The following is a 14,637-nucleotide window of genomic DNA, read 5'->3' as shown; positions in this document are numbered from 1 at the left end:
GATAGGAAAAGCTCCAGTCTTAGAAGGCTCTCTGGGATTCAGGACACAATGTCGGAGTGAGGGCTGAGGCGAGACTTGCTTTGTACAGAAGTGCTGACATTATCTGTTGTTCACTAGATGAGATCCCTTTTGATCTGTCCTGTAAAATCCTTTGGTGTGTGTGTGTGTGTGTGTGTGTGTGAGAGAGAGAGAGAGAGAGAGAGAGAGAGAGAGAGAGAGAGAGAGAGAGAGAGAGAGAGAGAATATGCAGGGGCAGTTTTAGAAGCTGGTGTTTTAATCCGGACATTTTGGTAGTTTTTTATTGACAAAGTTTTATCAGACGATATTAACATTTCGACCATTTTTTCCCTCATCCCTTGCCCATTAAAATGTCTCTCATTAAGGGAGAAGTCTTTTCTATTGGTTTCTTAGAAATTGGGGGTAGGGCCTACAATGAACCTGGCTACCTAGGGGAGGTAGACTTTGAAGTCCTTAAATAGGCTTTTTCTTGCTACAAAGCAAAATGTGTTCATGCAGAATCTAAATCTATGAACCTCAGTCTGTAATCAGCTCAGTTACCCAGTTTAGATCAAAGGGAGTTAATACAGGCCTTTTAGGTGTAATTTGAATGAAGATATTCCCTCTAAAATCGATTGGATTTCAGAGAAAGAGGGAGAGGAGGAGGAGAAATATCACATCAGTTGAAGGCAAAGTTAAACCTTATACTGATCAAGAAGACCAAGGACCAGATTTAAAGGTTAAAATGTAGAGATGGAGGCGGGAGGAGCGTACAGCTATGGAAACAGGGCCGCATGGGTGGACTCTTCTCTCCTCCTTGGTACTCCCGACTCTAATCTGTTTGCCTGACTTGAGCCGGGCAGCTGCCAGGAGGTGGGTTACTAGAGCAGGTGAGGAGGCCTTGGGCTCCGTTAAGGATCTCCGCAGCAGGAGAGACCTGGGCTTGACTACGCACAGAGAGCATCACCTGACGGTGAACAGAGGTGGCAGCTTGGCGTTCAGGATGGGTGACGAGCGCACTCAAGTACGCTGGTGTCCGTGACCCCCGTGAGTGTCAGGAGAGGAAAGATGTAAAAACTGACCATGGTCATGTGACCAGTTGTAGACGTGAGGATCGTATTAGGCGTATTTTCTTCCAGTTTTAATACGGATATGTTGGTACATTTGAATAAAATTTGCCCTTTCCTCTGCCTATAAGGGTGACTTAAACCTATATTTCTATACTGAAGTTGCAGAATTCTAAAGAGCTCTTGTAACTGAACTAGAAGACAACCATCAACCAATTACCAATAAAACAACAAACAGGACTTTGTGGTTGCACGGGTGACTTTTGGGTGTATGGGGAATAGTCCACAGAAGCATCATGGTGTTTACTTAGAAGTTAAACATGGGTAAAAGGAGGGTGTCTGGATGCCGCATTGACAAATGGGTTGGGATGTGGTTGATCATTAGCAAGGATGCATCGCTACCATCCCTTCTGAGGTGTCTTCTGCATTGCGGAGAAGTTGGTCACCCCACCCCCTACAGCCCCCTTCCCTCTATGGTCCCGAGTTTGCCACGGAGAGTAACCAGCGTTAGCTTTTTTTTTTTTCAGGTGAAAGAGAACTAGAAGCTATTAGGCTCAGGGGTGGTTGCAGCTGGATGTTGGACAGGAAGGTGCCTCGGTGGTTTTTCAAGGTCGCACTGAGAACCAGGTGCTTTGCTGGCACAGACCGAGACAGCTGGTGAGAGGTTTCTCCGGGATTCCTGCAAATGGAGCAGGTTTCTGTAGAGCTGTTGAGAACCACTCACACTGCTCTGCCCCGGGTCGCGACGTTCCGTGTTTGTCACCCTGGTCTTTGATGGTGACCTTTTTGACTCCCTCCCCCCCAAGATATTCCAACACTGATGCAAGCCCAAATTCTTATATTAAATTCTTTATTCCTGCAATATTTAGAATGACATTGTTTTTTGTACATTTTTAAATTAAATTTATTGAGGTAACATTGGTTAATAAAATTATATAAGTTTCAAGTGCACAGTTCAATAATACGTCATAAGTATATTGCATTGTGTGTTCACTACCCAAAGTTAAATTTCCTTCCGGCACCATATATTTGAGCCCCTTTACCCTCCTTGACTAAATCTAAGCTCATGCGGATAGTTCGATGAAAAGATATGCATCTCAGTGATGTTTTTAAGGAAAATGCTATTGGAAGGCAAATACTTAAAGATCCAGACAAGAAGCAGAGGTACTGCTAAGCACATTTTAAAATACAGGGACCTGAAAAACACTATAATTTTCAGTTTGACCTTGAGATCTGTGCCTTTCCTTGGGCTTTTTAGTCTGTTTTGGCGAGCCATCCACATTTTATCCCAGGAGGCAGCAAACGATGGCCTGTGAGCCAAATCCAGCCTTCACCTGTTTCTGTAAAGTTTCACTGGGACACAGCAATGCCCGTTTGTTTACACGTTGTCTACGATGCTTTCACCATAATGGCAGAGTTGGGTATTTGCGACGGAAGCCATGTGGCCCACAAAGCCGGAAGCTATTTGCCATTTGGCTCTTTACAGAAAAAGCTCGCTGACCCCTGTATTGTCCTAATTCCTTCTTCCTTCCAAAATTGAAGCTTTCTTTCTCTGTCATCATCAGCTTGGCTGACTTGGTGGGATCAGACTAAAGAAAAATAGTAACTTTTTTGGCAAAGAGATTTAGGATGCCTGAAAGAACCTTTTAGCTGGCTCAAAGTACCCACTTACCAACACTTCTAACTTGGCATAGCAACATGTCATAAAAACGTCATTAAAATTAACTGAATTCCTCCTTAATCGTTTTTGGCTACTTTTGCAGTGTTTCTTCCCTGCATCGCGTAAGGTAGACAAGTAAGCTGTCACCTTGCATGGTCCCCTACGTGTCCATTCGACACGGGTGCTGTCCTGAAGAACAGTTCTGCTCCCTACCTGGCCTTTGAGTGTCGCGAATGCGAGGACTGCTCAATTCTGTCGCAGTCTTTAAAGAATAAAAAGAAAGGCTAAGCTAGAAAAGTGGAACATTTCATGTCTTAAATTCAACATTTTCAAAGCAATCAAAGAGCGATTTGAGACATTATTGGAAATACAGAGAAATAGTGACGAAAATGCTTTAGAAACAAAACCCGTAGTGAGTCTGTTTGACTTATTATTATTTTTGTCGATTGGCCACAGTAATCTTATTATCAAGTGACAAAATGCAGTTTGCTGTCTACTCTGGAAAGTATTGCTATTAAAAAGGAACTCAGAAAAGGTGTAGTTTAGGACACACGACAGCCACCTGATGGCGTTCAGACAGGATTGTTCAGCTTTTGCTTCTGATACCGCGTCTGCCGTAATCCAGCGAGCCTGCAGATCCGTAAGATGATGAATCGGTTGATAAGTATTATCCACACATGTGCACATGTCATTTAAGTCCAGTACGTGTTTGTTTAATTCATTTAGAAAGATGTGTGTACATATGTATATGTGTGCATTTGTTTATTTAGATCCTACCAGATGCTGGGCCCTGCTCAAGTTCCTGGGAATATGAGGGCAGGGGACAAATAATGAGAGAAAGGAAAGTTCTGGAAACCTCCCTTTCACTCATCTTATTTTGGAGAAGTAGGTCAGTTATACAAACCCCGACTTAGCAGCCATCAAACTGAGCTCTAGTGTGGCCGGTCAGGCAGCCTCCCCCACACTCACTCCTGGCTTGCGTCCTCTTCCTGTGTTAGCTCTGCTCCGAGTAACTGAAAAAACACATAGGAGGATCATTTTAAATGTTTTTTTTTTTTTTTTTTTTGGTGAAGAGTCAACCGGAGAGTTTGTATTGGACCGGAGTGAACGCGGAGCAGCAGGAAGCCTCTTGCACTTCTCCTTCTAGCTCTGTAGTCTGATGTTTATTCTTCGTGACAGGAAGATAGACTGCCAACTTTGTTTTTAATTATTTGAATACAATTACATACATCATTCTCCCTTTTCTCATGCCTCCCTCTGAAATCCCATCTTCTGTGTCGTCGACGCTGATGAAATGGCCGGTTTTGGCATTAGCGCTTCTGTCAGCCAAGCGAGATGAGCTGAGTTAATATCCACAGCCTGAAAGGAAGCCAGGAACATTTACCCCTGTCTCCTTCCCCCCCCCCCCGCGCCCCAACTCTCAGCCTCGCCTCCGCTCTTTACCTGCCACCCTGCGGACATACCACACATCTCCATCACGTCTAACCATGGCACCTGAATAAACATTGTCAAGTATCTTCTAATTCCCTACCTTCCCGCAGCCCCCCTTTCTTTTCTTTCTTTCTTTCTTTTTAATAGTCGAATCCTCTTTTTCTGTGTCCTAGTGTAAACATGGAACAAATGTGTAACTCATCATAATGGACATCTGTTACATGAACAGTGGCGAGCTCATATCTCCCAGATTAATCACTGTTTCTATTCATTTGGAATTAGCAACCTGTGACTTCCAGTAACTCCCTGATGAAACAGAACACACATTCTTTTCACAGATGTATAGAAACAGGAATAAATCTACAATTTGGCAAATGCTCCAGATGCAGAACACAGCGTATGCTTATAATGAGAAAATATAATAACCGTCTTAGGCTAATACATGGTAACTCTGACAAAGAAGAGTTTATATAGTCGAACCTTCTTGAAAACAGCCTCACCTGCATAAGTGTTTTCTAAACTCTGGCCCCGGAGCCTGTAGTTTCCTGACAGAGTTTTCTCATGTTATTTGTCCTCCTTGGAGACTTGAAATTCCTCATCACTTAGAAGCAAGATAGAAATTTGGAGGCTATGAAGCATAACAGAATTATCGACTGTAGGAGCCAGGGTCTTACTGGCTACCCTTCTTTGTCAAGGTGTGTTTTTGGAAAGAGTGCATTTCTGCGTGCTAGGACTGTGTAGCCAAGACATTTGTCATACACGGACCTTTGAGGAATTGAGTCTGCATACACTAATGATTCACAGTTGTATTCTGTTGCACATTCGCACATTTAGACTGAATATTGCACTCAAACCAGAATAATGAGTGTACAGCATAAAGTATTTGCTGTATTCATTTATGCTATAAAATAATGCCAGTTTTCATAGCGGGGTCATTCATTCATTCAGTAGTCGTTCATTGATCCTGTTCTCTCAGAATCTACTGGTCTGATCCTTGCACTGTTGCAATTTGGGATACGAAGACGAACTTCTTTCTTAAAAAAGGAAGCGTCTACTGAAGGAGCCAGGTGTGTCTACGCAAGAGGCCAGTCCTCTGCCAGATCCTTTGGTGGGCATCAGCACAGCTCAGTGGTCGACCTCTCTTCAGTGGGCCGTAGGCAGAAAGAAGAAATTTAAAAAGACTAGAGGGAGAAGGTGGAGGCTTAGCAGTCTTGCAAGGGGGTTATTTATCTGGGAACTTGGGGAGAGTATTGGACAGGGGCTGGGGACAGAGCGGGAATGTTACTGTCTTCTTTAGGTCGCGTACTATTTCTGTTCTTCTTCCAAAAGCAAACTTAGAGTGCCGAAGATGTAAGTTGGAAAATTAGACAGCAGGGTCTAAATGATGGACAGCTCAGGCCAATTACAGTTATAATCTGGTGGTGGGGAAAATATCAAGTCATTCACCTCTGGTTTCCTACAATTGACCGTGCCGAAGATGGACAAGATAATAAGTGTAGATCAAAAATGGTTTGCTATTAGTAATCTCATAGGGTTCAATCTAATAGGTTTAACATGCATATGCACTGTACAAAGTCCCCCCAAAAAAGAGAATGAAAAGTATGTCTCAACCCTATCCTACCCCCTGCCCACCCATTGACTTCCTTAGAGAAGACCACCAGTAGAGTTCTTCCCAAAGATGCTCTTGCCATGTTCACGGATTTCTGTAATGTAACACGTTAAGATGCGGCTCTTCCAGAGTCAGTTCTGGCTGAGGAATGAAGATAATGGGCAGCATATTTCAAGGTACCACGAGGACAGGAATTCTAAGTAGAAAACCTGAATAGAGGCCTCACTGGTTTGGAACACAAGAGTCAAGAGGATAGAGAGTTAAGACGAGTTTGTGAGGGGCTTCCTTAGAGAAAGTGGCACTGAAAATGTCACCATTCCTTACCCCCAAAATCAGGGCAGGGAGACTGCTCCCCTAACCCCTGTCCTAGTGACGGGAGCGTCTACAGGACCCACGCTGAAAGATGTGAGGTCTGTTCCTTGCATCTGAGGAGCCCGGAGGGCTGGTGCCTGACTCTGAGGAAGCCTAAATGGCCTATGGCAGAGGGATAGGGCGCCATCTGGAAGGAAACTGGCCTCCCTCCAAAGCTGCGTGGACCCCGGAGACCAGATGTGGCCATGATGAGAATGTTGGCCGGTGTAGTTTGAACAGGGGTCTTATAGCAAGGTGTCGCAAGTGGATTTCTGCAGGAAGCACACGTGAGAAGGGGTTTAGTGTCCACATGTCTGATCTCCACCCCCTCCCCTGGGTGGGGGCAACCCTTGGGAGAGGGAGAAAAAGGAAGCAGGAGCGCGCAGAGGGAGAACGTGAGCTGCGATGCAGGCCAAGTCAGCGTCGGCCATCTCCATGGGGCGCTTTCTTTTCATTGAGATTTCTGAATCTAGATGAAAGGGAGTCCCAGGATTTGTACCCTGGGCCTTAAGTGAAGTCATCAGTCTTGGGATACTTGAGCCTTGGAAGCAAAAGACACCCTAGTGTTGAAGTTTCTGTGGTTAGTTCTGTTGCTAGAGCTTGGTGTTTGATTCTGCTTTGAGGATGATTGCTCTTCAGTCGTGGGGAAGAAAAATGACCAGTCAACCTTTGTGCCAAAGGCAAGTTGTAACTAAGCCATCTGCATAAAAATTCTTTATTGTCTCGGCCACTGTTCTACCCTCACAGGAGGGGATCCTGAGGCTGGTCATCAAGAATAGGCGACTGTTTCCTCTCGCTCGGTTTGGGTGTGGGGGAGACGATGGTCAGAAACCCTCCCGGAGTGTGGGGGGCAGGAGAGGGGCTCTGCTCTGAAACATGGGTGATACTAGGAGCACCGCTCCTTGCATAGCTAGGTTTACATTTTCCCTTCTGCGTTACAGCTCTCTCTTTTTTGCCTCACGTGGCCAATAACATTTTGTTAAATGATGCAGCCTGCTCTTAGCAGTGCTTTGTGATGTTAAAGGAGCTGTCAGGGTCCCCATCATGGGCAAAGCTGTGAGAAAAGATATGCAGCCTGCTGGGACGTGTTTCGAGACAGTAAAGCACTGACTTCCAGGACTCGCTATAGTCACAAGGGTGACTAGAGGACTCATCAGTGAGTCTTTAGGAATCTCCATGTCAGAGATATCTGGGCCGGAGAACGTACTGGAGCATGAAGGGGGGATCTGACCACTATTACTGGGGCCACCATTAAGGGGAAGTGCCACCATGAAGCGGGAGCGCTTGGCACATCCGGGCATCAGTACCGGGGCCTTTAATGGTTTCTCTAATACCCCATCTCGTCCAGCCGCTGCTCGGATATCTGTACTCATCCATCCTTTCGCGTTGTTGAATGGGGGTACTTACTAGAAAATCCTTTCTAATGAAAATTAAGTTTGGGTGTCCTAACCTGCCCCTTCGTAGCTCTCTTTATTTTCCTCCCTTCTGCACTTTTCAGTTAAGCATTGCTATGATCGGGAGGCATGGTGTACAGTAGAAGCATTGCTTCGGAGTCATGGCTGTATGTGCTTGCAAAAATTACTGACCTTCCCCTAGCCCGAGTGTCTGCAATTATTACTTATACAACGGGGATCCTTGACTGCGGTTACTCTCTTTGAGGCTCAGATTTTCATAGTTGACTAGTGGGAGCCTCTTTAAGCTGGTCCCATTTCCTTTTGAAATGACTCTGTCTTTGAAATCTTCCTTGATTTTTAGCACTGTGAAATGTCCCATGCTTATCTTATATCTTCCCTGTCACTGAACCAAATCTTGAATTGGCCATTTCTCCAAGAAACGCTGAGAGCATTCAGTAGGGAATAGAATTAGAGGCCAAAATCCAGGGGCTTGGGCATTTATTTCTACCAGTCATTTTAATTGACAGAGCCAGAATGTACATATTTTTAAAACTTATGAGTTTATATTAACATTTCCAACTCAAATTAACAATACCGATTTCTCACTTCTTTAATTTTATAATCATAACTTTATTTTCCTATATGAAAATTTTTTCTTGTATAATTACTTTTATAATTTCTTTTATAATTACTTTTACTTGTATAATTACTATTAGAAGTAATTAGCATATAATTACTTCTTGGCATTATACTACAAAATAAAATCTTTCACAATAACAGTACAAATACTACTAAAAAAATTAGACGAGTTGAATGGTAAGAAGAACAGCAAACTACTAATCGAAAAATACGAAACGCATAGAGTTATGATGAGGATTCAATGATCTATGTCAATTTTCGAGGATAACACTTTGGGCACAGTCAGTACCACCCCCCCCCCCCGCCAGCCCCCCATCTTAATCAAACCTTTTCTCAGCAGTCCTTTTACTATTGGATAAACCCTAAATATAGCCTGGCATTTGGTCTTCTCCAAAAACCTACTGCCATCTGTGTTCCCTTATCTCCAGCTGCTCCGTCGTGTTCCTGCTCAAGAGCATTGAATTTTTCATGACGCCCTGTGCACTTCTCCTTTCTAGTTTTGCTCACAGTATTCCATTCCCTTCTTTCCTTCTCTCCCTTCTGAATGCATCCTCTATTCTTTCCCTTTTGAATTAAAACAATTGCTTTAACAGACATTACATTCATATATATACACATATGTAAATTTAGATCTTTTCTCATTTCCATACCATACCCTTTTATTATAGTAACTTTATTATGTATTTTCAAACATTGTTGAGCACATCTTTCTTCATTATTAAATTTCCAAATTTTCTTGCGATTTTCATAAAACTTTACAGTTATTCTCACCTAATTCAATCCCCCACCTCCCTGCCAAAAAAAAAGGCCCACGATCCAAATAAGTTTGCTTGAATTCTTGTAGAAATAGTATGAAACCAGTAAATTGGCTTTTTTATGACCTTAATCCTTTCAGAAAAGGAACCCGATAGTTTTTTCTCTTTAAAAGATCTTGTTTTAATTCTCGTAATATAATTTTGTACTTTTCTTCATATAGGTTCTGTACCTTCTTTTAAAAGTATATTTTGAAGTATTTTGGAGTGTTTCTTGCTAATATGATTTTCTTTTAATTTCCAGTTTAATTGCTACTTTAAAAGCTGTTGTTTCTTAAAGCAATAAAACTATTATCTTAGAATACTTTTACATTTACAGAAAAGGTACAAAGATAGCACAAAGAGTTACTATATACTACACATCCAGTTTCCGGTATTAACATCTTATATTAGTACGATGCATCTGTCAAAGCTAACGGACCAATATCGAAACATTATTAACTAAAGCCCATTATTTATTCAGATTTTTAAAGCTATTACCTAATGTCCTTTTTCTGTCCCAGGATCTCATCCTGGAAACATTACATTTAGTCGTCATGTCTCTTCCGCATCCTCTTGGCTATGACAGTTTCTCAGACAGTCCTTGTATTTGATAACCTTGGCAGTCTTGAGGAAGACTGGTCAGGTGTCTTGTAGGATGCCTAGTACTGGAATTCGTCTGATGTTTTTTTCTTATAATTAGACCGGGTTTGTGGGTTAATGAGAGGAAGACCACAGAGATGTAGTTTTCTTCTCATCACATTATATCGACAGTACATACCCACGTGATCTGTCTACCAACATGACTTATTACTGTTGACCTTGATCATGAGGCTGAGGTTGCATTTTGTCAACTTTCTCCACTCTAAAGTTACTGTCTTTCCTCTTTTCATACTACATTCTTTGGAAAGAAGCTGCTAAGCACAGATCAGATTCAAGAAATGGGGAATTATCTTCCTCCTTCAGGGCAGATTATCTGCATGAATTATTTAGAATTCTTCTGCATGGAAATTATGTCTGGTCTTCTCCATTATTTATTTATTCAATTATTTGTTTATGCCAGTATGGACTCATGTATAATTATTTTAAACTTAGGCTTACAATCCCAAATGGCTTGATTTATTTTGTTCCTTAAATCATTCTGGGCTCACTTTGTATATTTTCTGCCCCAGCCCTATACTTAGCTATTTCTCTATGGCTCCCTGGTTCCTTTTATTGGAGAATGGCTTTAGAAAGCAAGGCCTGGGATAAGTGGGCTTGTTGCTACCAGGCCCTCTCTCTTGACAGAGCAAGGAAATATGTGTTTGTAAATTAAGCTATGTATATGCGCATATCTATAAATATTTCAACATGTGAACATTTGCACCTGCATTAAGCTGAACACGAAAAGTTGGTTTTGGGCAGCATCTGTTCAATTTTTAAAATGGACATGTATTTTTACCCAATACTCACAATCTGGAGAGTTGATTTTCTAGAAATAAAACCATCAATAGATAACCATATATGTTAGAGGAGTGTTTATCGCAGCATTACTTATAGAAGCAAATTACTGGAAATATCCAAGATGTCTTTAAAAATGGGAACAGTTGAATGAATTATTATATATTCATACCATGAAGCATTATGCAACTATTAAAATATAATGAGTATTTTCATGTATCGATCAGAAGAACAATGATTTTTTTGGTAAATGATAAAAACAAATCAAATCGTAATAGAGTCCTATTTTTGAAGAAAGTTAAAAAGAAATAGGTATATATTATAATGAGCCTAAGAAAGTTGTAGAAAGATGTATACCAAACCGTTAACAGAATTGTAGGATTTGGGAAGAATTAGAATATTACTTTTATTTATATAGCTTAGTATTAATGATTTCCTACAATGATTATGTATTACCTTCTTTTATATTTTTTTGCATGGAAAACTTTTAATTTACTACACATGTTTAAATTTTAGGCAGTTACTGGGCAGATGCACCTTCCTTCTGTAGTTTAGTTTCTTCTTCAGTTCCCGTTTTCCGAGACCTTGCCAATACCTCATCCCATATTGTAAACTGCGCTCTTAAGTGAACAGGGAAAGAGAGACCCTGGAATCTTTGTACAAGACTCTACTGGGTGGCTTGAAACATTCTGGAAACAAATACTCGTTCTTGGAATAAGAGAGCCCTCACTCACGTCAATGAAGTCACCAAATCTGTATAGCTTGATGGTTCTCTTGGGGTGCTGAGATACTTTCTCTACTATGAAATCTATTTTATACTTGCGTTGAAATATCTCTAATGCTACTTTTGCATCAACTTCCAGAGTTTCAAATGGAAAATCTTTAGAAATTACAAGCATCGTTAAAGGAGCGTAGGTTCTTTTTTGTTGGCATCCACTAATCAAGTCCCTTATCCGAAACTGCATCATAGCAGAAGGCTCCAGCGATTACAGAAACTTCTGGAGCTCCGACCAAAGTGACCACATATTCATCTTTGAATGCCCTCTGTCACACAGCCTGTCATCATGGCACAAGAATGCCAATAAGCCTAATTAACGTCTTCTGGATTACGATCTTTGAAAGTAAGAAATTTCATTTCACAGAATTTAGTCAAAGGCTTATACATGTCCCATGGCTGTCTGTCCATAAGAGCCAGTGTGGGCTTCCTGCGGTACCAGTCACTTAACTGCGTGGCATGACCATAAGGAGTTGAAATGTTTTCATTCATCACAAACCTAGTGCCAGGGTCAGTTTTCCCAACGTGTTTTAACTTCAGTCTTCTCAGTTCAGTCAGTCAGTGGTCACTGCCTGTTTTTCTTTTTATTAAAGAGATCATTCTGCATTTCTATCGGTTCGGTTGGTGACAGCTGAGAAGCTGTTGATGTTGCTATAAATTTCCAGGCAGCCCTGGGGTGGCCCGCAGGAGCCGCGGCCCCCAGAGCCCCTGCCTTATTTTATAGTCTGAGATCTACTGAAATAATTTAAATCACACGCAGAAAATACGGAGGGATGGATTTGAGCCTACACTTAAAAAGAGCTTGTATTTTACTCCCATTTATTTTGTCTACTGGAAGCTCTATACGTTGCTACAAATTCTCTTTGGGGCTATTTTGGGAGAAAATATACACGATGGAACCCATAAGAGCCCTTCATTCTTAGAGTCATATAAAGCAGCATAGCATTTGAAAACCTCGCTTCAAATATACGTTACTCTCTGGTAAAAAGACACCTCATTGTATTCTGATGATGGTTAATGTTTCAATCGTATAAGAAAATGTTTAGACATAATTTCATATCTCCCTAGTCAATTTAAATAAATATATATTTTTGTCAGATTCTTCAATTGATATACAAGTCCTCCCCTCTTCTCCCAGGTCTGGTCCATCTCATTTTCACTTTTAACCTCTGTGAAATACCGGAGGGAGGGGGGCGAGGTAGCTCGTTCAGCATTTATGAGTTGGTGACCAAGTGTAGCCACATTAGGTAGCTCAGCTAACATGTTCCCTGCAGCTCCCCCAGAGTCTGGGCAGGGCTTCGGGACAGCGGTGGCTGGAGCGTGATGATTTATTCTCAGGCCGAACATTATTCCTTCTCCCCTCCCCTCCCCCCCCCCGCCCCCCCATCTTCATTTTGTCCCCTGAGAAACGGCCAAGTCTTCTCAGCAGTGCGGAGGAAGACAGGCACAATGATGATGAGAAGAAGGTGACAGATTTCTTGTAGGAAATAGTCTTCAAATTTCATATAAGTATTTTATTGAGAAATTAAATGTAGTCTACGGCCATGCCACCCTGAACGTGCCCGATCCAGTCTGAGCAAGCTAAGCAGGGTCGGGCCTGGTTAGTACTTGGATGGGCGACCACCTAGGAAGACCGGGTTCTGTAAGCATAAAAAATAAAAAATTTTAAAAAAGGAGATGAAATTAAAGGTATATATACAGATAGGTCTTTCATAAAAGCGAAGAGGAGTAACATGAACTCTTGAGGGATACTCTGCCTCACCCCGATGCACGCTGTGATCGCTTTATTTATGAAAGTGCTGACGAGCGCTTAAGATAAAAAATAAATAAAAATAAACTTCCAATATAACATCAATAATTGAGTAATAGTGATGATTTAGGATTAAAGGGATGTAGTTATATTGTAACCAATATTTTAGAAAAGGTCTTTTCTCTGGCTTTGTTCCATTCATCCTCTATGACCACTTAGGTGGAATTTCGGTATCGCCTCCTTTATGGTGACGTTGGCTTCTTTAGGCTGGAGATGCCGTGAGCTCTGGGGTTCCGTGCAGACTTGGCCAAGTTACCCAGCACCTCAAGGACTCACTTTCTCAGTTCTTAAGTGGAGACGAAAACATTGTCTCAGTGATTAAATTAGGCGATATATAAAGGAGCTGGAGTGCCTGCTTAATAAATGATAGTCATTAATATACGTATGCGACAGCTGTATCGCTCTCTGCTTCCAAAGAGTAAGCTCATGAATGCTGCAGTGAAATCAGCCGCATAAATGAGAGGACGGGAAACTCCGAAGGAAATTAACACGTTGGTCTTGAATTTAAATGAATGTTTAACGAAGACTCTAATTCCCTGTAATACATTTAATTATTATAGCCTATTATTACAAAGAGAATGTTAGTGTTTAAGTAAGCCCTCAAATTTGTCATAGAACCGCATCGTATGATGAATTATTTATAACTATGGTTCATACTTTTACCAAGACAGAATAGATTTTTTTTCCCCTAAAAGATTCAGAGAAAATGTATTCTTCTCAACGTTAGCCATATTTTCTTCAATCCAATTAAAGTAATTGTTGCCAATTCACAGGAAATTTAGTTTTAAGAAAACATTCGTAATTTTGGGATATCACTCATTAGAATGCCGTAAAAGCAGAACACAGATTAGAGAAACAGTTTGCAAATCAATGTCTGGAAACCAGTGGGATTTTGTTTGGAATTATCCTCTAAACCCCAGTTCTGGAGCTTAACTGGTAACATCAAATGACTTTCCATATTAATTATTGCTTCTATCCCCTCCTCATTCCTCTTTTCTGCCAAATACTTCCCCCTCCCTCTAACGATGGCATTATTCATTCACCTGAGTGCTCATGAATGTGAAGCAGAACGAAAACTCACACAGTGTCGGAAGCGGAAATATCCGTTCATGTTTTTGGTCGTGCTTTAATGCGATGTGGACTGTGCACTGTCGTTCATCCACGTTACTTCCTGTTGGAAGGTCTTACGCACCGCCGACACGTGAAGCCAGCCGTGCCTTCCCAGGCTTGGAAACGTTACATCTTTCAAAGAACGGTCGCTTGTGCTAATATCGGGGTCGAGAGCTCCTTGGCATGGCGCCCCAGCCCACTCCATCGCTGGCGTGAAGCTCCGCATCTCAAACATGTCTTGCGTGTGAATATCAGGCAGGATAAGCTCCCACGTAAGCAGTTAGAGGGGGGATAAATGGACTAGACTGGATGGAGGGACGCATCAGCGAATTTTGATCGTTTCTAAGCATAAATGAATAAAAGAATAAATGAATGCCGTTTTGTTTTTTCCAAAGGAGATTCTCCGGTTCCTTATGGAGCTATTTCAAAGCCAAAAAAAGGGGCGGGGGAGGGGGATGATGTTCCAAATTTCATATGGTGCGGTATTCCTTTCCTGTCTTTGTATTTCTTTTCATGTTGAACAAATAATTCATTTTTGTTGTATTTTGCTTTATTTATTTTTT

The 14,637-nt window shown here is 41.6% G+C and overlaps 1 pseudogene; it reads right to left on the bottom strand.

Moving 5' to 3' along the window:
* Positions 1-10,899: 10,899 nt before the first annotated feature.
* Positions 10,900-14,075, bottom strand: LOC107503427 (annotated as a pseudogene).
* Between the last annotated feature and the right edge of the window lie 562 nt (positions 14,076-14,637).

The sequence above is a fragment of the Rousettus aegyptiacus genome, unplaced genomic scaffold (assembly GCF_014176215.1).
Source record: "Rousettus aegyptiacus isolate mRouAeg1 unplaced genomic scaffold, mRouAeg1.p scaffold_m13_p_9, whole genome shotgun sequence".
NCBI classification, from domain to species: domain Eukaryota; kingdom Metazoa; phylum Chordata; class Mammalia; order Chiroptera; family Pteropodidae; genus Rousettus; species Rousettus aegyptiacus.
The sequence above is the reverse complement of the archived record's forward strand: the minus strand, read 5'-3'. Positions and strand labels throughout refer to the sequence as shown.